Below are 22,975 nucleotides of genomic sequence, written 5' to 3'. Positions count from 1 at the left end.
TCCTTCCTTCCTCCCTCCCTCCTTTCTTTCCTTCTTGCCTGCCTTCTTTCTTTCTTCCTTCCTTTCTTCCTTCCTTCCTTCCCTCCTTTCTTCCTTTCTTTCTCCACACTTCTGCTAATTCTCTCTACTTTTTCTCCCTTTTATTCTGAACCGTGTGGATGACAGGCTCTTGGTGCTCCAGCCAGGAGTCGGGCTCTGCCTCTGAGGTAGGAGAGCCAACTTCAGGACACTGGTCAACAAGAGAACTCCCAGCTCCACATAATATCAAACGGCGAAAATCTCCCAGAGATCTCCATCTCAGCACCAGCACCCAGCTTCACTCAACGACCAGCAAGCTACAGTGCTGGACACCCTATGCCAAACCACTAGCAAAACAGGAACACAACCCCACCCGTTAGCAGAGAGGCTGCCTAAAATCGTAATAAGGCCACAGACACACCAAAACACACCACCAGACGTGAACCTGCCCACCAGAAAGACAAGATCCAGCCTCATCCACCAGAACACAGGCACTAGTCCCCTCCACCAGGAAGCCTACACAACCCACTGAACCAACCGTAGCTACTGGACACAGACATCAAAAACAACAGGAACTACGAACGTGCAGCCTGCAAAAAGGAGATCCCAAACACATTAAGATAAGCAAAATGAGAAAACAGAGAAACACACAGCAGATAAAGGAGCAAGATAAAAATGCACCAGACCTAACAAATGAAGAGAAAATAGGCAGTCTACCCGAAAAAGAATTCAGAATAATGATAGTAAGGATGATCCGAAATCTTGGAAATAGAATGGACAAAATGCAAGAAACAGTTAACAAGGACCTAGAAGAAATAAAGATGAAACAAGCAACGATGAACAACACAATAAATGAAATTAAAAGTACTCTAGATGGGATCAATAGCAGAATAACTGAGGCAGAAGAATGGATAAGTGACCTGGAAGATAAATAGTGGAAATAACTACTGCAGAGCAGAATACAGAAAAAAGAATGAAAAGAACTGAGGACAGTCTCAGAGACCTCTGGGACAACATGAAACGCACCAACATTCGAATTATAGGGGTTCCAGAAGAAGAAGAGAAAAAGAAAGGGAGAAAATCTTTGAAGAGATTATAGTTGACAACTTCCCTAATATGGGAAAGGAAATAGTTAATCAAGTCCAGGAAGCACAGAGTCCCATACAGGATAAATCCAAGGAGAAATACGCCAAGACACATATTAATCAAACTGTTAAAAATTAAATACAAAGAAAGCATATTAAAAGCAGCAAGGGAAAAACAACAAATAACACACAAGGGAATCCCCATAAGGTTAACAGCTGATCTCTCAGCAGAAACCCTACAAGCCAGAAGGGAGTGGCAGGACATACTGAAGTGATGAAGGAGAAAAACCTGCAACCAAGATTACTCTACCCAGCAAGGATCTCATTCAGATTTGATGGAGAAATTAAAACCTTTACACACAAGCAAAAGCTGAGAGAGTTCAGCACCACCAAACCAGCTTTACGACAAATGCTAAAGGAACTTCTCTAGACAAGACACACAAGAGAAGGAAAAGACCTATAATAACAAACCCAAAACAATTTAGAAAATGGGAATAGGAACATACATATCGATAATTACCTTAAATGTAAATGGACTAAATGCTCCCACCAAAAGACACAGTTTGGCTGAATGGATACAAAAATAAGACCCATATATTTGCTGTCTATAAGAGACCCACTTCAGACCTAGAGATACATACAGACTGAAAGTAAGGGGATGGAAAAAGATATTCCATGCAAATGGAAATCAAAAGAAAGCTGGAGTAACAATTCTCATATCAGACAAAATAAGCTTTAAAATAAAGACTATTAGAAGAGACAAAGAAGGACACTACATCATGATCAAGGGATCGATCCAAGAAGATATAACAATTGTAAATATTTATGCACCCAACGTAGGAGCACCTCAATACATAAGGCAAATACTAACAGCCATAAAAGGGGAAATAGACAGTAACACATTCATAGTAGGAGACTTTAACACCCCACTTTCACCCCTGGACAGATCATCCACAATAAAAATAAATAAGGAAACACAAGCTTTAAATGATACATTAAACAAGATGGACTTAATTGATATTTATAGGACACTCCATCCAAAAACAACAGAATACACATTTTTCTCAAGTGCTCATGGAACATTCTCCAGGAAAGATCATATCTTGGGTCACAAATCAAGCCTTGGTAAATTTAAGAAAATTGAAATTGTTTCAAGTATCTTTTCTGACCACAATGCCATGACACTAGATATCAATTACAGGAAAATATCTGTAAAAAATACAAAGACACGGAGGCTAAGCAATACCCTACTTAATAAAGAAGTGATCACTGAAGAAATCAAAGAGGAAATAAAAAAATACCTAGAAACAAATGACAGTGGAGACACAACGACCCAAAACCTATGGGATGCAGCAAAAGCAGTTCTAAGGGGGAAGTTTATAGCAATACAAGCTCACCTTAAGAAGCAGGAAACATCTCGAATAAACAACCTAACCTTGCACCACAAGCAATTAGAGAAAGAAGAACAAAAAGCCCCAAAGCTAGCAGAAGGAAAGAAATCATAAAAATCATATCAGAAATCAATGAAAAAGAAATGAAGGAAACAATAGCAAAGATCAATAAAACTAAAAGCTGGTTCTTTGAGAAGATAAGCAAAATAGATAAGCCACTAGCCAGACTCATCAAGAAAAAAAGGGAGAAGACTCAAATCAATAGAATTAGAAATGAAAAAGGAGAAGTAACAACTGACACTGCAGAAATACAAAAGATCATGAGAGATTACTACAAGCAACTCTATGCCAATAAAATGGACAACCTGGAAGAAATGGACAAATTCTTAGAAATGCACAACCTGCCAAGACTGAATCAGGAAGAAATAGAAAATATGAACAGACCTATCACAAAAACTGACATTGAAACGGTGATTAAAAATCTTCCAACAAACAAAAGCCCAGACCAGATGGCTTCACAGGCGAATTCTATCAAACATTTAGAGAAGAGCTAACACCTATCCTTCTCAAACTCTTCCAAAATATAGCAGAGGGAGGAACACTCCCAAATTCATTCTACGAGGCCACCATCACCTTGATACCACAACCAGACAAGGATGTCACAAAGAAAGAAAACTACAGGCCAATATCACTGATGAACATAGATGCAAAAATCCTCAACAAAATAGTAGCCAACAGAATCCAAAAGCACATTAAAAGGATCATACACCATGATCAAGTGGGGTTTATTCCAGGAATGCAAGGGTTCTTCAGTATACGCAAATCTTTCAATGTGATAAACCATATTAACAAATTGAAGGAGAAAAACCATATTATCATCTCAATAAATGCAGAGAAAGCTTTTGACAAAATTCAACACCAATTTATGATAAAAACCCTGCAGAAAAGCATAGAGTGAACTTTCCTCAACATAATAAAGGCCATATATGACAAGCCCACAGCCAACATCATCCTCAGTGGTGAAAAACTGAAAGCATTTCCACTAAGATCAGGAACAAGACAAGGTTGCCCACTCTCACCACTGTTATTCAACATAGATTCGGAAGTTTTAGCCACAGCAATCAGAGAAGAAAAGGAAATAAAAGGAATCCAAATTGGAAAAGAAGAAGTAAAGCTGTCACTGTTTGCAGATGACATGATACTATACATAGAGAATCCTAAAGATGCTACCAGAAAACTACTCGAGCTAATCAATGAATTTGGTAAAGTAGCAGGATACAAAATTAATGCACAGAAATCTCTGGCATTCCTATATACTAATGATGAAAAATCTGAAAGTGAAATCAAGAAAACACTCCTATTTACCACTGCAAAAAAAAGAATAAAATATATAGGAATAAACCTACCTAAGGAGACAGAAGACGTGTATGCAGAAAATTATAAGACACTGATGAAAGAAATTAAAGATGATACAAATAGATGGAGAGATATACCATGTTCTTGGATTAGAAGAATCAACATTGTGAAAATGACTCTCCTACCCAAAGCAATCTATAGATTCAATGCAATCCCTATCAAACTACCACTGGTATTTTTCACAGAACTAGAACAAAAAATTTCACAATTTGTATGGAAACACAAAAGACCCCAAATAGCCAAAGCAATCTTGAGAATGAAAAACGGAGCTGGAGGAATCAGGCTCCCTGACTTCAGACTATACTACAAAGCTACAGTAATCAAGACAGTACGGTACTGGCACAAAAACAGAAAGATACATCAATGGAACAGGATAGAAAGCCCAGAGATAAACCCATGCACATATGGACACCTTATCTTTGATAAAGGTGGCAGGAATGCACAGTGGAGAAAGGACAGCCTGTTCATTAAGTGGTGCTGGGAAAAGTAGACAGATACATGTAAAAGTATGAAATTAGATCACTACCTAACACCATACACAGAAGGAAGCTCAAAATGGATTAAAGACCTAAATGTAAGGCCAGAAACTATCAAACTCTTAGAGGAAAACATAGGCACAAGACTCTATGACATAAATCACAGCAAGATCCTTTCTGACCCACCTCCTAGAGAAATGGAAATAAAAAGAAAAATAAACAAATGGGACCTAGTGAAACTTCAAAGCTTTTGCACAGCAAAGGAAACCATAAACAAGATCAAAAGACAACCCTCAGAATGGGAGGAAATATTTGCAAGTGAAGCAACTGACAAAGGATTAATCTCCAAAATTTACAAGCACTCATGCAGCTCAATAACAAAAAACCAAACAACCCAATCCAAAAATGGGCAGAAGACCTAAATAGACATTTTTCCAAAGAAGATATACAGACTGCCAACAAACACATGAAAGAATGCTCAACATCACTAATCATTAGAGAAATGCAAATCAAAACTACAGTGAGATATCATCTCACACCAGTCAGAATGGCCATCAAAAAAAAAATCTAGAAACAATAAATGCTGGAGAGGGTGTGGAGAAAAGGGAGCACTCTTGCACTGCTGGTGGGAATGTGAATTGGTTCAGCCACTATGGAGAACAGTATGGAGGTTCCTTAAAAAACTACAAATAGAACGACCATGTGACCCAGCAATCCCACTACTGGGCATATACCCTGAGAAAACCATAATTCAAAAAGAGTCATGTACCAAAATGTTCATTGCAGCTCTATTTACTATAGCCCGAAGATGGAAACAACCTAAGTGCCCATCATCGGATGAATGGGTAAAGAAGATGTGGCACATATATACAATGGAATATTACTCAGCCATAAAAAGAAATGAAATTGAGCTATTTGTAATGAGGTGGATAGACCTAGAGTTTGTCATACAGAGTGAAGTAAGTCAGACAGAAAAAGACAAATACCGTATGCTAACACATATATATGGAATTTAAGAAGAAAAAAAAGTGTCATGAAGAACCTAGGGGTAAGACTGGAATAAAGACACAGACCTACTGGAGAACGGACTTGAGGATATGGGGAGGGGGAAGGGTGAGCTGTGACAGGGCGAGAGAGAGTCATGGACATATACACACTACCAAACGTAAGGTGGATAGCTAGTGGAAAGCAGCCGCATGGCACAGGGATATCGGCTCGGTGCTTTGTGACCGCCTGGAGGGGTGGGATAGGGAGGGTGGGAGGGAGGGAGACGCAAGAGGGAAGAGATATGGGAACATATGTATATGTATAAGTGATTCACTTTGTTATAAAGCAGAAACTAACACACCGTTGTAAAGCAATTATACCCCAATAAAGATGTTAAAATAGAAAAATCAAATAGCAGTTGATAAGGACTCTGCAGAAAATTTCAGCTAGTTAATGCGAAAGGATAATTTAAAGGGGAGGTAGCGAGTCAGGGAATATCTCTCTAAATGAATCACAAGAATAATTAACCATATGAAAATCAACATAAAAAATTCCTAACAGATGAACAGTTGGCGCAAAAACCCTAAGGTGAGATCTAACTTTGAGAAACGGAAATAGCAGCTATGTTGCTAAAGCAGGTAAGAGAGGAAATGGCATGCATGGCTCCAGGGAGGTAGGCAAAGGTTATTATCACATAAAACTTGATCTATCAAGGAAAATAATTTGCATTTTACTCTAAGTAACCCATTGGAAACCCATTGGAAATTAACAGATCACCACTGTTCTTACGAGAAAGGCAAAATTCCTTAAAAATATTTGATATTTTATGCCTGTTAGAATGCATTGTATTATTCCATCTTACCGTCTCCTTTTGTATCATACTCTTCCTTGCTTTGGGTTCTACAGCATAGCTGGCTATCTTTCAGTCCATTCAATTTCCATGATTCCTCAGACCAAAAGGCATTTGACCATGCTGCTTCTTTCACCTGAGATAACTGAAGTTATAAATAAATGAGTGGATTGTTTTTAGACATTGTAAGAAACCAACTCATACCTAGACTTCTGAAATAATAAAACAACTGGAAAGGGGGAAAACAGGAGACTTCCTCCCAACCTCACTTCTTGCTTCAACATTAAAGTCAGTGCCTGTTCCACCAGAACCACTTTCCATCTCTCAGTCTCAATATTTATTATGTATTTGTAGATCCGACATTTCTCTGTAAAGCAACACAGTCTGAAACAGAAGGGAATCTGTGACGGTACATTTTATTCTGAGTTAAGTCATGTAAAGTAAAAACAAGATGAGCATACAGAGCTGTACACTCCAGAGAGAACTGTGTTTCCATGCAAAAGAAGACATACAGATTCCTTTAAATTATGACAGGAACCAGGAATGAAAAATACATAATTCTCACCTCAGGCAAACAGAGCTGCATTCTATAAACGCCTAATATAAAGTAGGGCCTATGTAAGAGTTATCTAAATAATTTAACTTAAAAGTAAAGTAAAGATACATGGAAGTACAGAACATAGACATCCTGTCAGCAGCTTCTTGGTCAGAACAGATCTCTACTGCTTCTAGGCTATACAGACTTGGGAGGTGAGGGTGTGTGTAGGGCTGGGCGGCCTATAAAATATTCCACAACTAAGCATAGAGCCATTTTCTTAAAATAAGCAGAAGTAAACCTATAAAAATATTTATGACAGGAAAGAATATGACGTGTAAAACTATATCAATTTTGAGTTTTCAGAATATTTTAAAAATTCATGAAATAAAATATTAAAAATGAAATTTAAAAGAGTATTATGATATATATGCAACAATGCTAAGAAATTAAAGATGAAAACAGAAAAAATATTTTCATGAGTTAAGAAAGAACAGAATGAACCAACACAAAGTCAAATCAGCAATTTGGGAAACAGACTGAAAATATCTTTAAAATATGATAACTATGAAAGACATAATGGATATGAAAAGCTGATAACATATAGAAAATATACAGAGAATATAGTTTCACATCATGGGTAAACTACATTTCTGAAAAATAAGCTTGAATAAATAAAATAGAAAAATAAAGAAAAAACAAAAGAAATATTCAAAAATATTCCCACTGTGTGTGTCTGTGTTTAACTAACCTACTGACTGTAAGAATTCACTATATTCTAGGCTCAAATAATGCAAAAATAACATGAGTTTGACATATTCTGGAAAAGTTTTACATTTTGATAATAAAGAAAATAAGATAATAAATTCTCATGCATAAAAACATAACCATTTTTAGGGAATGTAAAGTAATTCTGGTTTATTACATTTTCATAACCTACCATCAATGTGTAAAGACAGTCTAAAGAGATTTTTTAATATGCAAAATAACACAACATTTAAAAATGATCTTTGTTACCTGGTCCCAAAAATTCCCTAACTGAAAACATTAACTCTAAAACAGAGAAGTCTGGATTTATAGAATGGCATAAGCCTGATTCTATCTCTCATCATCTCTGTGATGGCTATTCGTTATATTTAAAATTAAGTTTAGATCACTCATTCATTCAGTATATTTTTTGAGCACGAATTAGGCCAAGGACTATGCTAGGCAGCAGAATAATGACAAAAATAATGAGCAACATGGTAACAAAAGTGCAAAAGAAAAAGACCAATATTGAATCTTACAGGATGATTACATAAAGTTAATGATACAAGTCTAGAAACACAGATCTTACTGCAAAGAAGGAAACTGTGGAGCAAGAGAGTATTAAGCTAAATTTATCCTAGATTAAGAGGAGTCATAAATAATGAAATTGTTCTTGAATATGGAAATTTTGAAAATCATAAATTTAATCGTGTATTATTTAAAGCTATAGTATAAACTCAATCATTTAAGACAAGAGCAAAAAAGCAAAGATATACCTATATAATAAATACTATAATTAAAATAATTTTAAATATCATGAAAAATAATACATAAAAGACACACTAGATATTAACATACATTAAAAAAATTACCCATTAAGAGAAAACATGTATTTTATTTGCAGAAAAAGCAATAAACTGTAAGAATATATTATTTTTTTGAGAAATAACTAAAGCACAAAATTAAATAAAAATGTAAAAATGGAATGATATGTGAAATAATTTCGAATATGGAGAATTTTAAGAGTTTTTGTATATGATGCCTATGAGAATGGGTATAGGTAAATAATATCCCTAAACAGCTATCCTTGTTGGTACTATAGGTGATTTTACAATTTGTAATTTCTATATTTCCATTTTTTTCTTAAAAAGTATATACTTTAAGATTAGTTTAGGAGTCGAAATTTTTATGAAAAAGCAAACAAATATCTCTGGCTTATTTATTATTTTGTTTGAGCAGAATATTTCTCATCTGTCTTGCTTAATTAACTAGTCAAGTCAGTACTTTGTTATTTCAGCAAAGATGAATAAATTTAGGAATTAATGGCTATGCACAGGGAATATTCTTAGATATCATGACCTTGATTTTAATGTGTCTCTAGAAATGCTGGATATTAAATGAGCTGGAACTTGTTTATTTTTCATCGTTTGAAGAAATATTTATTCTTACCTGATATACTTGCCCCCAAAGCTCTTGAGATTTTTTGTTCTACTTTCCTAGCAAATGACAACTTTGAAGTGTCTATTTCATTTGAAAAGTAGTGCATACATTTCAAATGTTTAAATACGACAGGAATAAACATCATTATGATTCCATTATGATTCCATTTATGATTCATAAATGATAAAATGGTTATTTTAATCATTTTTTTATGAGGCCACTTTAACCAGTCATCAGCTCCCCCATTATCCTCTAATTCCTGCGTTCAGACAGCAGAATTTTCCATTTTTGCAGAGCGTTCTCTTGCCCCATGGCATTTCTGATAATTCATCACCCAGAACTAATTACTTAAAAATCCTTTATACATTTTCCATTTGCTAAGTTCCACCTTAAAGTCTGCATTACCAGAGAATTATTTTTGCTTCTCTTCCCTCTCTGCACAAAGCCTTCCTGGCCCCTCTCCCCTCCATTTATTCCTGAGATCTTTTAATTCCTCTTCTCCATTTAATGTTGAGAGGTTAAGTTTAGCCCCCCTTTTTCTCCACAGACATGCATGTCCCAACTCATGCCAGAGCTCAGCAAAGCAAAAAGGGTTTCTAATGAACAGGACTCTCCTGAATTTTATGGCATTTTATTAAGCATGAATTTTGATTCCTCTCCCGAAACACAAGTATTTCTTCCTAAAATATAACATACTCCCCTGAAAGGGAGTTCAGTGAATTAAGATTTCTCTGTCCTCTTCCGCCACTATAATAGAGCCCAGTAATGCTTAAAATGTGGTTCCTGGCCTAGTGTCAGCGTCACCTGTGACCATGATAAAAATTCAGATTCTTGGGCCCTAATCCAAACCTACTGAATCAGAAATTCTAGGGGTTTCCCCATTGATTCTGATGCCTGCAAAAGTTAACAAGCAATGAAAATAATCTGCAGCCACACAGAAAAATCGTAACATGTATGGACTCAAAATATACTTCTATGTGACTGGGTCATATTAAGAATGGCAACACAGGGTTGGGAACGGAGGTGGAGAGGTGGGGAGGCACCGGTACATTCAAAGTTGAGTTCTGGTCACGCTGCCCTGAACTTGCCTCATCCCCTGCTTCACTCTTTAATAGCCCTCTTGAGCCTGTTTGTCCTACTCCACTTTCTTCTTCCTCCATCACACAGTTCACTTTAACTCATTGCTGGATGCCTACATACCTGACCTGGATTCAAATCTACCTGAAACTTCTGTGCTTTCCACAGGCAGGGCTCACCCTACTCCCAGGTGAGACTGACCAACTGCTCCAGTTCTCTCCCAGGTGAGACTGACCAACTGCTCCAGTTCTCTATGTATCATTTTCCTAGTTTCCCACTTCTATAGCCTTAAACCACCTGGTAACAATTTTTATGGTGTTTCACTGAATGCCTGAGGTCATCAGTAATTCTCTCCACCCTGTCTGGATTGGAACGCCAACATCTTCTGGCACTGAATAACCTGCTGCATCTCTGAGCTATTTCTAGCCCTACAGCAGCCAGTCTTTGTTAGAGCTTGCTGAGTTTTTTGCTCTGTGCATGCACAGGCCAGCCTTTGGCCAAATGCCTGAAGGTAAACCCCTGCCCCCCCGCACCAGACCTCTTATGCCTTCCTCTGCTCAGCAGCCTTTCCTCGTGTACTCTGCTCCACAGTCACCTCGGAAGCTTCAAACTTTGATCTGTACCACCTCAGCTTAGCAACGCTGTTCTCTTCTTAGGCTCTACCTCCACACTGTCCTGTCAGAGTTCCCCCAGAGAGAAAGGCAACACAAACATGAGGCTTAAACTGTATGTCTCACTTCTCTTGAGGATTCATCATCCTTTGCTGTCTGTTGTCAAACGCCCAGTATGGGAACATAGTCAAGTGCCAGTTAACCCATCAAGGCTGAAAGAGAAGTTCTGAGTCTTGTTTTGAATTTTATTTTTTTTTCAAGCTGTAATCTTTCATGTCTGTCTTTCATTCTGACTATATTTAGCAATCCATAACTTGCTAATTGTAAACGTTTTGGAATTTTTTTGTAGACTAGACTCCCTAAGAAGAAGAGCCTGAGCTAGAAACTTGGTGAAAGTGATGTACGGAGGGGAGGGCTCTCAGGAGAAGGGGCCGAGAGGGAAGCAGGATGCAGAAGGAGAGCAAGTCAGGAAAGGTGTGGTTTTGCCCGGAGCACTGCCTTTCGCCTGACCCCACAGGAAGCTCTGGAACACGAACTAAAGCAGAGTCATTCTCCACCGTGAGGCAAGCGGGCCAGTTTTATGTACCCTCATTTCAATCAGTTGTTGACTGATGGCTCTCCTGGGCAGTGCTGGTGGGTGCTTTTGGGGTGGGAATGTATAACTTCCCGGATAGGTTTGCTCCTATTTAGCTGAGGGAAATCCTCTGATACAGGGGTTAACTTGGGCCTTTGGCAGTGAACGTTCGTCCTGCTGGTGAAGAGAACGTGAGCAGACAAAGAAAAAAAGAAAGAAGAGGAGAGGAGAGGAGAGAAGAGGAAAGGAAAGGTAAGAAAAAGAGAAGGGAAGGGAAGAGAAGGAAAAAAAAGAAAGAAAAAAAGCATCCACTAAATTCTTGTAAACCAAATAAATAATTTGGGGGATATAGTGAGTATAAATAGCACTAGCGACTTTTGTTTTGTTTTTTTGCGTTATGCGGGCCTCTCACTGTTGTGGCCTCTCCCATTGCGGAGCACAGGCTCCAGACGCGCAGGCTCAGCGGCCATGGCTCACGGGCCTAGCTGCTCCGCGGCATGTGGGATCTTCCCGGACCAGGGCACGAACCTGTGTCCCCTGCATTGGCAGGCGGACTCTCAAGCACTACGCCACCAGGTAAGCCCAGCATTAGCTACTTTTTAAAAGAAACCTTTTCAGGGCTTCCCTGGTGGCGCAGTGGTTAAGAATCCGCCTGCCAATGCAGGGGACACGGGTCTGAGCCCTGGTCCTGGAAGATCCCACATGCTGTGGAGCAACTAAGCCCGTGTGCCACAGCTACTGAGCCTGTGCTCTAGAGTCCACAAGCCACAGCTACTGAGCCCGCACGCCACAACTACTGAAGCCCATGCAGCTAGAGCCCGTGCTCTGCAACAAGAGAAGCCACTGCAATGAAAAGCCCACGTACCACAGTGAAGACCCAACGCAGCCAAAAATAAATAAATTTATATTTTAAAAAACCCCAAATACTTTATTTGAATGTCTAAAATAATATTTAATGTCAGTTTTATTAAATATTAGAGAAAGTTTTATATTTCTACTTAAACTGAAAAAGTTTTGCTTTTAATAATATCCAATTCTGAGGTGAAAATCTCTCAGAAAAAAACTAACATTGATTCCTTAAAATTAGGAATTCAGATTTTTACAAGGAGAACAGACTAATCAATGTTTTTTTATATGAAAACATGTATTCCCTTTGTAAAAAAAAAAAAAAGACATGATCTCCAGAGAATTTCTAAAGTCATTGTTTGTCTTTCTGCAAGCGGTATATAAATTCCTTCCTGTTGGGTTTGCCATTATGATTAGCATCATTGTTGGCGATATTTGCCGTCATCTGCTTACTTTTTTCTCATGTATTTGGAATGCTTATGAGTAAAAGTCTTTTTAAATATAATTTGTTAAAGAATATTTTGAAAAATCCCAAAATCAAATTTTCATACTTAACATAATTATTGAAAATACTTATTCAAAATATGTTTATTCTAGCTGATGTTTACTATTTATTGAGCATTCACCAGGTTGCATGCAATGCCTTTTCTGTATTTTTTCCCCTTTCCCAAAGAAATGGAAGTCATTTAATTCAAGAATTCTTACCAAAGATGTATGAATTTATGCACACTTACGATCTTCTGAGGATGATCTATAACACCTGTTTTCAACTAAATTGAAGGAAATACCCTGTATAATGCATGTTCTGTCAGAAAAGCAATATGGGAAATGAAAGCTAACATTTCATGAGGCTGCTACGTCACTTCGTATTGAAAGGTAGGTCAATCAATCAATCTTTGAAAAAATTACTGGTACTCATTTTATGTGAAATACTTCACTACATGTTTAAAGGGAAATATAATATGGAAACCTACTTCCCAAAGTTTTTGCATTATAATTGGTGGCATCCTAGCATGATAGGAGCCAAAAAGAACAAAAAGAAATGCTTCCCCTGTATACCTGTGGTACTTGTCAGATAGTCTTAGGATATAGGTAGAGGGATGCTTCACAGAGGTAAAAAGACATCAATCTATTAAATGATGAGAGAAAAAAGCTGTAAAATAAGTTTCACAAATTAAGTAAATCTTTACACACCTATAACCTTGAAAATATAACTTCAGGAGTTTTCAGAGCAGAATGTTGCAAACCTTCTAAGAGGATTCATAATGTTAGCCCTGTAGCCTGAGACTTACATTAAAAGGCTTCTGTGAACATTAATCCACTTCCCAATGAGTAGTCTTGACAGATTCAAGAATAAAAATCAAGGATTGGTCAATTGTCATTCTCACTCCTTCCCTGGCAATTCATTTGGCATTGTGCAGACCTATCCAGAGAGCTTAGCATGAAACACTGTGAAGAGTGCTTGAAATTGAAACCTTTGAAATTTCAGAGGACTTAAATGAAGTTGAGTTAGCCTGGCCTCATTTTCCTGGTCAGTAAAGGCTTTTCAGACAGTAAAAACCTACATTTTAGCAGTGTATTCTACATAAATAAAAGAATCTTCACATAAGACATCTATTTTAATTAAAGTTGGAAAACGGAGTGCTTGAAAAACAAAACTATCTCTTTTCTCAGCTTTCTGGTCTGGAGGTACTTTCCTGAATTTAAAATCAGAAATGTTTAAGTGGTAACAACAACACATTGGCAGACTTCTCCATCCTTCTGAAATACCAGAGTCATTTACATTTGATGTGCTCTAGTATTTTTAGTGCTCAATCCACCTTCTGAGTAGCCGGAGTGTCTTTCTAAGAATTCTGCCGGAAATCAAAAATGTCACCATTTGTAATCTGTATTATGTTTTAGGCAGCTAACAACTGAGAACTTTGTCTTCACCTGATGATTTGGAGTAGACTCTGTCAGGGGGCCAATGACAAGTCAAGAGAATGAACTGGAACTGGAACTAAGAACTAAGAATCTGGGAAAGGAGAAAACAGGGATGGTGCTCAGTCAGCATCCTTATTAGAGAATATTAGTTAATCCTACTAGCCTAGAAAAGCAAAATCAATGTACAAATCCAAAGGCAAGGAGAGGGTACGAAAAATGCAGATACAGCCGGAGCCCAGATCTCTGAAATAGAAGGGCAGTGAGATGGTTGTGAAGCAAGGCTGACCCAGAAAAGCTACTGCAAGTGTGACTGGAGTGGCCTGCTTACTATTCTTTGCTGTTGAGACATGCAGCAAGTTTCAAAGGGTCAGGCTGCCTCAAAGGTATGAAGTCAGGATATAGAGCTAATAGGCAAGTTGGAAATCTATGAAATTAGATAATGCAGTAAAGGCTTCAACTGTGATATATATATCCTAATGAGAAAAATTCACATTTATTGTAGTGCCTGGTATAGGACTAGATTCCAGAGCATTTTGTCATTGTTAAAATCCTTGCTTGTCAAACTTTCTTCATTATATATTGACCTCATTTTGTTAGTTAAGAGTTAAGTTTTTAACTTAAAAATAAGTAGAATTATTTAGTATGCCCTACACTAAAGCTACTTTCCACGATCTTCCATAATATCCGTTATCATAGCAGTCATATCTGCTGTGATGTGACTGACCACTTGGATATGGTACCTATATTGCCATCTACTGGAAACTATTTCAAATTACATACGGAAACACCAGACCACAGAGAATGCTGCTATAAAAGAGTTCAGTTCTTTACACAGTGACATAATGGTGGAATTTCTGGTAGACAACATGGTAAAAATAAGCACTATGTGGTAACTCTGCTTTCAGTTCTTAATGAATACAAACAGCCTGTGTGAATTTCTTCACTCAATGTGCCGACGTGATTTTGTACAATCAATACCTCATCACCTGATGGTTCTAAATGTTCTGTTTTTGACACACAGGGATGCTTCAAAGTTTTACTAATAAAGTAAAAGACTGGACTTCCCTGGTGGCGCAGTGGTTAAGAATCCGCCTGCCAATCCGCCAGCAAGTGCAATCCCTGGTCCAGAAGATCCCACATGCTGTGCAGCAGCTAAGGCCATGTGCCACAACTACTGAGCCTACGCTCTAGAGCCCGTGAGCCACAACTACTGAGCCCGCGTGCTACAACTACTGAAGCCTGTACACCTAGAGCCCATGCTCCACAAGAGAAGCCACTGCACTGAGAAGCCCGCGCACCACAACGAAGAGTAGCTCCCGCTCGCCGCAACTAGAGAAAGCCTGTGCGCAGCAACGAAGACCCAACGCAGCCAAAAAATAAATAATAAATACATTTTTTTTAAAAAGTAAAAGGGGCTTCCCTGGTGGCGCAGTGGTTGAGAGTCCGCCTGCCGATGAAGGGGACACGGGTTCGTGCCCCGGTCCGGGGAGATCCCACATGCCGCGGAGTGGCTGGGCCTGTGAGCCATGGCCACTGAGCCTGCGCGTCCGGAGCCTGTGCTCCGCAACGGGAAAGGCCACAACAGTGAGAGGCCTGCGTACCGCCAAAAAAAAAAAAAAAAAAAGTAAAAGACAAGTTTGAATTTATTCCATAAGGAAAATTATGAATACTTCTTAAATTCATGTTTTATTCTAAACACTGGTATTCTGATGTTGTGTCTTCTCATAATGTTTATACTCAAAGGAAATAGAAACGAAATGCCTTTCCTTTGTATAATTTAAGGTAAAAAACAGTATAATTTAAAAGTAAATTTAAAAAGTATAATTTAAGGTAAATAGCATAAATATTTGAAAAACATGTAAAATGTAATATTATGCATAAAAATGTAGACTTTAAAATTCATTTTGTTGTATTTTAACAAATTGGGCCCAGAAAGACATGGTGATTAAAATCACAACTATGTTATGGTAACATTTAGGATGAGAATACCAAGCCTGGGAAAGAATATGATTTAATTTAATCTTAACCACACAGTGACTTTTTACAGGGTTCAATTTTCATTAAATTTTTTTAAATAAGATCTTGAGGATCTGGAAAGTATTTAAGCAAATCAAATTAAATATTTTTTGGTACCAATAATGTATGATATACAATTTTCTACAAAAGAAGTATGATTTCTTGTTATTATAAAAATACGTTGATTCCACATAAAATGTATCAAAATTTACTCCAGTATTATATTAGACTTTGTTTTATATAATAAAGTACCATCATCAGAAAACTTAATATATTGGAAATTTTGCATTCTTCTTCATGGAAATTGTTAAGCAAGCAAATTGCTCAATATCTACCATCTATCCATAACTGTAAACATTACAGAAGTGATTTGTACTCACAACAATGCTACATATGTCTCTGTCTTCTGATCTTTGAATTATGCTTCTTAAAATATATTGCATCAGTCTTGAAGAATTATATGATGGCAAAGATCCTTGAAAGTGTATCTGATTCCTCCTGTTGGCTTCAGCTGGAAATGCATGAAAGTCATACAAGATGGGTGAGTCTTATTATTCAACAACTACACAGTAGCAGAAACAACAAATTCCCTTCCAAATAAGTTCATTCTTAAATTCAAAGACCTTTTCTATCAAAACAGTCCTTAATATATGTGACTGGGTTCATGCTGCTGTAGGTTAAATTTATTTCCTCCAGGGAAGCAGAGAATGACATGACATTGTATATTTAGGATATTATCAGTGAGTTCCCCGGAATGACATCTCGTCACAAGAACCCTTGCTAAAAATCTCTTTCATGTCAAAATTAATGTTCAAATATTAATTATATGATTATAATTATATGCTAGTCTCAGCTTTCTCTTTTAAGGAATAAATCTGGTTACTTAGTCGCATAGATCCCATCTTGCATTACAAGTTTGTTGTTTTGAAGCTTAAGGGAAGAGTTTCAGTATCCTGTTTTAGCTTCAACATTCTGAGAAACAAATTATGAGTTCTTCACCTGGATTTCAGTTATTGATTTTCCCTGGTATTTTGGATTCAATTCTTTCTACAGTGAGACAACAAGAGACTCATTTCCCTACGATATTTACCCTTGGCCATACATTGGTTAGTATTACAGAGAAACGCTAAAGAGTATAATATCCAGCCAAAAAGTTCAACTTGGAGAGAAAAAGGCTGGAATTCTAAAGACTCCATTTGCCTTCCCTAAAGTCATGAAGAAAGGCAATGACAGCATCTTATAAATATTTCCCACTGCCATAGAACACTGATCCTGCATAGAGGTCTGGGTTTATAACTGAAATACCTCTATTTTAGGATAGAGCATCAAGGTTAACGACATAGTTCAACTGAACTGAATCATCATCAGATTTGTGACATCTTCTAGAGATGTCCAATCAAATCTGTCACTGGTACTTGTGCCTGCACCATTTTTTTGTAGTCTTCTTGATTTCCTATTTCATTATTTCAGTCTAAGAAAAACAATTTACCTTCCCTAACCAAATCAGCCCGGCCTGGCATTTAGAAACTCATTCCAAATGATCTCTTTAAAGAGACCAATGTCATACAGTTTGTAACAAGTTCTTTTTTGTTTTATTTTCTCCCCTTCTATTCCCTTTGGTTTCACTGTATCTACTCCAAAATGCAAAAGTGCTTAGAAAAAATACATCTGGACTATATAGGAGGTCATCCAATTAGAATAATAGATAGCTCACTCACTAAAACATTTACCCAACTGAAGGATGCATCTAATCAGCAGGTCTTTCAATAACATATGCTGCACTGTGCTAGGGGTTACAAGTTCACAGATAAACGTGTTCTATTAAAAGAAGTATATATTTTGGAGGACAGTTTTGCCTGAAACATATACATGTATTTGGTCCTTTGAATTAATATCTTCTTAAAATACAAAATGCCTTATTTTGTGTCTAGCATATTTTAATCAGCATTATGTTTATACGCTCCATCTGTGTTGTATGTGTAGCTGAGGTTTGCTGATTTTCAATGCAATAGATGGTTTCATGAAATAATTATATCACAATCATTTATCCATTTCATTCTTGATAGCCATTTATGCTACTTACAGGTTTTAGCAATTTTAAATAACACTGCTATGAATATTTTGTGACAAGTCTTGTTGCACATGTGTACCCACCTATGTTGGAAGCAGAAAGGAATTTCAAAATCCTGGAAAATATCTACCTTTAAAGTTAATAGATTATATCAAATGGTTTTCCAAAGTGTTTATACAAAAATTTACTTCCATCAGCAGTGTATGAGAGATACTGTTGCTTTTTTAATTTTTTTTTCCATATTGAAGTTTCTTTTTAGTTTTATTATTTATTTTTTTGGTGAGGTATAGTTGTTTTACAATGTGGTGTTAGTTTCTACTGTACAGCAAAGTGAAGTAGAGTTCCCTGTGCTATACAGCAGTTTCTTATTAGTTATCTATTTTATACATATTAGGGTATATATGTCAATCTCAATCTCCCAGTTCATCCCACCACCCCCCGGTTTCCCCCTTTGGTGTCCATACATTTGTTCTCTACATCTGTGTCTCTATTTCTGCCTTGCAAACCAGTTCATCTGTACCATTTTTCTAGATTCTACATATATGCGTTAATATACGATATTTGCTTTTCTCTTTCTGACTTCATTCTGTATGAAAGTCTCTAGGTCCATCCACGTCTCTACAAATAACCCAATTTCGTTCCTTTTTATGGCTGAGTAATATTCCATTGTATATATATGTACCACATCTTCTTTATCCGTCTGTCGATGGGCGTTTAGGTTGCTTCCATGACCTGGCTATTGTAAATAGTGCTGCAGTGAACACTGGGGTGCATACTGTTGCTTTAAATTCTTGTAAAAACTTGGTATTGCCAATCTTTGTAGCCCTTCAGGAGGGTGTTTAGTGGTATGCTGTAGTAGTTTTGATTTGCATTCTCCAATGATTAATGAGATTGCACACTTCTTGTATTTTCATTGGCCATTTTGATATATCGTGTTTTGTGAAGTGCCTGTTCAAGTCTCTTGCCCATTTTCTTTTGGATTCTGTGTTTCTCTGTATTCTGGATATGAGTCTTTTCTAGATTACATGGATTGCAAATGTTTTCATTAATTTTCCTTTCTCTCTTTATGGTAACTTCTGATACATAATTTTAACTTAGTCCAATTTCTCAATCATTTTTATTATTAATGCTTTTAGAAGTCCTGTTTAAAAATATTTCTCTACCCAAGATCATAAAAGTGCTCTTTTATGTTTTCCAAAATCTTTCATGTTTTGCCTCCTGAAGTCTGTAGTGCACCAGCAATTGAAGAAAGGTCAAGTTATTTTTTTTCCCCATAGGGATATCCACTTGGCATTGTCCCATTTTTTGAAATGAAAATCTTTCCCCACCAGTCTACAGCACCACCCTTGTACCATATAAAATTGCATATATTCATGAGGCTGCTCTGATATATCTGTTCTGTTTCATTGATTTATTTATCTTAGCCAGTACTTTCTTAATTATTCTTGCTTTATAATTAAGCATATATATCTGATAAGAGAATACCCTTTGCATTTCCAAACCAGTATCATTTTACCAATGTTCACATAATAATAACCTGCTGGCATTTTTACTGGGATTACATTGAATTTACGAATCAATTTGAGGGAATGTAAAAACATCTTTAAATTATTAAATCTCTTCATTCTTGGACATGATACTTAACAATATTTCTAGTGCTGTGAGAACTTTTCACAGGATTTATTGCAATGTATTTAAAATACTTTGATGCTATTGCAAAGGCTATATATACATGCATAAAATTTTACTTCTACTTTTTGACACAGTATCCAACAACTTTGTCAGATTTGCACATTAATTATAATAATGAATATGTGTATTCTCCCTTCCTTTTCCATTCTTTTACCTTTTAAAAAATTGCCTTATTGCACTGGCTATGATTTCAGGTATAATGCATAATAGAAGTGTTAAGAGAGGATATCTTTGTTTTAGCCTTAATCTTGGAGAGAAAGTATTCAGTAGTTCACTATCAAATACAAAGTTTCCTTGATGTTTTCTGTGCCTACCCATGATCAAATTAAGGAAGTTTCTTCTAGTCCTAATTTTTTAGAAGCTTTTTTTTTTTAAATCATATATAGATGTTTAATTTTACCAAATAGTTTCTGTACTAATTTAGTAGATTATAAATTTGTCCTTTATTTTGTTAATATGAAAAATTAAATTGGTTGATTATTAAAGGTTAAGCCCACCTTTCCTTCCTGGAATAAACCTAATTTGATCATGATATGTCATCCTTTTTATATAATACTGAATTGGATATGCTTTTATTTTGCTTATAATTTTTGAATCTATGTTTAAAGTAAAGTTGATCTACATTTTACCTTCCTTGTAATGTCATTGTTGGGTTTAGTTTCAAAGAGTATCCTTACCTCATAAAAAGATATGAAAAGATCTCTATGTCATGGGAGTGTTATTTCTTTCTTAACCATTTGGTAGAACTAGTGAAACCAAGAAGGACTGTAGATTTATTTTTTGAAAAAAATTATATATTCAATCACTTTAAAATTATAAGATTAGGTAGATTTACCATTTTTCTTTTTTTGCTGTGTCTGGTTTATATGCATTGTTTTCTTGCCTAATATCTCTCTCTTCTCCTTTGTTTCTATTTTCGTATATGATAGACGACTCGACTATTGCCCTTAGGTTTTTAACTTTCTCTTCTGCGCAGCCCATCATTTTGCGTCTCTGGGCTTTCTTCTAGCTATATTCTCCTGACACTTCTTCCAATTCATTAACCCTTCTTCAACTGTAACGAACATGAAATTACATTAATCTATTTAGAACGTAATTTTAATTGTTTTATTTTTTAGTTCAATAGCTTCAATTTGTTTTCTAATGTATTTTCTGTATGTATGTATATAACGCACACACTTAATTCTTATACATGCTCTGCTAAAGATCTACTTTTGTGCTTTATTTCCTTAAATATATTAAGAATAGTGATTGCATAGTTTGTGTCTGACAACTCCATTAAATGGATTCCCTGTGGATCCTTTTTTATAGTTTGTTTTCTTCTTCTCCTCCTCCTTCTCCTCTTCCTCCCCTTTCCCCACCCATTCCTCCCCTTTCCCCACCCCTTCCTCCTACCTCTTCCTCCCCTACCTCTTCCTCCTCTGCTTCTTCTTCTTCTTCCGTCCTTTCTTTCTTCCTTCCTTTCTTTATGGCTGCCTTGGGTCTTCATTGCTGTGCGCGGGCTTTCTCTAGTTGCAGCGAGTGGGGGCTACTCTTCGGTGCGGTGCGTGGGCTTCTCATTGTGGTGGCTTCTCTTGTTTCAGAGCAAGGGCTCTAGGTGCGCGGACTTCAGTAGTTGTGGCTCGTGGGCTCTAGAGTGGAGGTTCAGTAGTCGTGGGGCACAGGCTTAGTTGCTCTGCGGCATGTGGGATCTTCCTGGACCAGGGCTCGAACCCGTGTCCCCTGCATTGGCAGGCAGATTCTTAACCACTGCACCAGAAGGGAAGTCCCTTTCCTCTTCTTCTAATTTTGTTTTTACTTTAAAATTTTTCTTCCTTCATGTGCCTGTATTGTTTTGATTTCACAAAATAAAGAAATAAATGGAAACCTAGGAAGATATTCTATTCCAGTAAAGAAAGTTTATACTTGCTACTGGCAAGTGAGCAGGGACACAGCAATTCAAAGCACCTTGATCTAATGTCAGGATTGAGAAGGTATACTGAAATAGCTTTAAATGCCAATCTCTCCCACATTTACCCTTACTTAAAATATATGGGAATTCACCAGTATTATTCTTCTTTGATGCTCTGTGAATACCAAGTTTTGTCTCTGAGTCATAGGAGGTTGTAGAAACTCTTGTTCTTATTCTGGTTTTGAGATGTATCTTCAGAAATCAGCCCCCTCAAATATGAGGCTTACCTCTCTGGATTTCTTTCTTCTCCCAGACCTGGACTCCATGATTCTTCACTGCCTTGATAGCTCTGCAATGTCTTCCAGGTGAGTTTTAGTATATTTTTACCTAAGACTGAAAATGGTCTAATTTTCTAGACTGCCATTACCCTAAGGCTGAATATATTTTTAAATAGATAAAATTAATAGAGGTAGTAAGAAAACAAATGCAAAACAAAAACTTCCCCATAAAATTATACTCTTAGAAAATAGAGTACCATTTTCTCTGTGACATGACTTACGCTCTCCTTAAAAAAAGTATTTTGTCAGTGTTCCTATACCTCAAAATTAACTTTAAAAAATTTCTAATTGGAGCTGTTTTCTAGAACTGGTTCCAGCTTGCATTTTTCATTAAATTCTTTGTGGGAGAGGAGTTCAGAGAGGAGCTCTCTGAATTCACTTCTATTTAATGGATTTGTCAGATTCACTGACTCTTCACTCTTCCTTCTGGAAGATATTCTGACTGATACACACAGTATGCTGATTACTCATGGTTAGTAGGCTCTTCTAAATGTGCTTCTGTGTTTCTGCCCACATTTGTCAGGTTGAAAAGCTTGTTTGTATCATAAACTGCTGAAGTTTGAGGAACATAAAGGTTACTTTTTATTGTTTACTCAGAAGTGTTCCTAAGCATTTTTCTGTATCTGGGTTCACTGTCTTTGTTTCCTTATAAATAAGGAGAATGGAAGCAATCTTGAGCAAATGCTTGTTATGCCTCACCTTTTTTTTTTTTTTTTTTTTAAAGTAAAGCACCTGCTCTGTCTCTAGCCACTGGTGTCCTGGATTTCTTTTTTTAAATTAATTAATTAATTTTTTGGCTGTGTTGAGTCTTCGTTTCTGTGCGAGGGCTTTCTCTAGTTGCGGCAAGCGGGGGCCACTCTTCATCACGTTACGTGGGCCTCTCACTATTGCGGCCTCTCTTGTTGCGGAGCACAGGCTCCAGACGCACAGGCTCAGTAGTTGTGGCTCACGGGCCTAGCTGTTCCGTGGCATGTGGGATCTTCCCAGACCA

General features: G+C 36.9%; 1 protein-coding gene across 12 annotated transcripts in view; it reads right to left on the bottom strand.

Moving 5' to 3' along the window:
• DNAJB9 (DnaJ heat shock protein family (Hsp40) member B9) overlaps window positions 1-22,975 on the bottom strand; it is a 714,883-nt gene that overhangs the window by 5,797 nt on the left and 686,111 nt on the right. For 11 of the 12 annotated variants that reach the window (XR_013829608.1, XR_013829609.1, XR_013829610.1 and 8 more), the window contains 2 exons: window positions 16,373-16,503; window positions 6,236-6,368 (listed from right to left, as the gene is read on the bottom strand). The gene's annotated coding sequence lies outside the window, so the exon portion shown is untranslated. Of the gene's footprint in view, window positions 1-6,235; window positions 6,369-16,372; window positions 16,504-22,975 lie in introns of those variants that run through there. The other variant, XR_013829623.1, reaches the window with a different exon arrangement.

The sequence above is a fragment of the Stenella coeruleoalba genome (assembly GCF_951394435.1).
Source record: "Stenella coeruleoalba genome assembly, chromosome: 9".
NCBI classification, from domain to species: Eukaryota; Metazoa; Chordata; class Mammalia; order Artiodactyla; family Delphinidae; genus Stenella; species Stenella coeruleoalba.
This window is presented reverse-complemented; position numbering and strand designations above follow the sequence as displayed.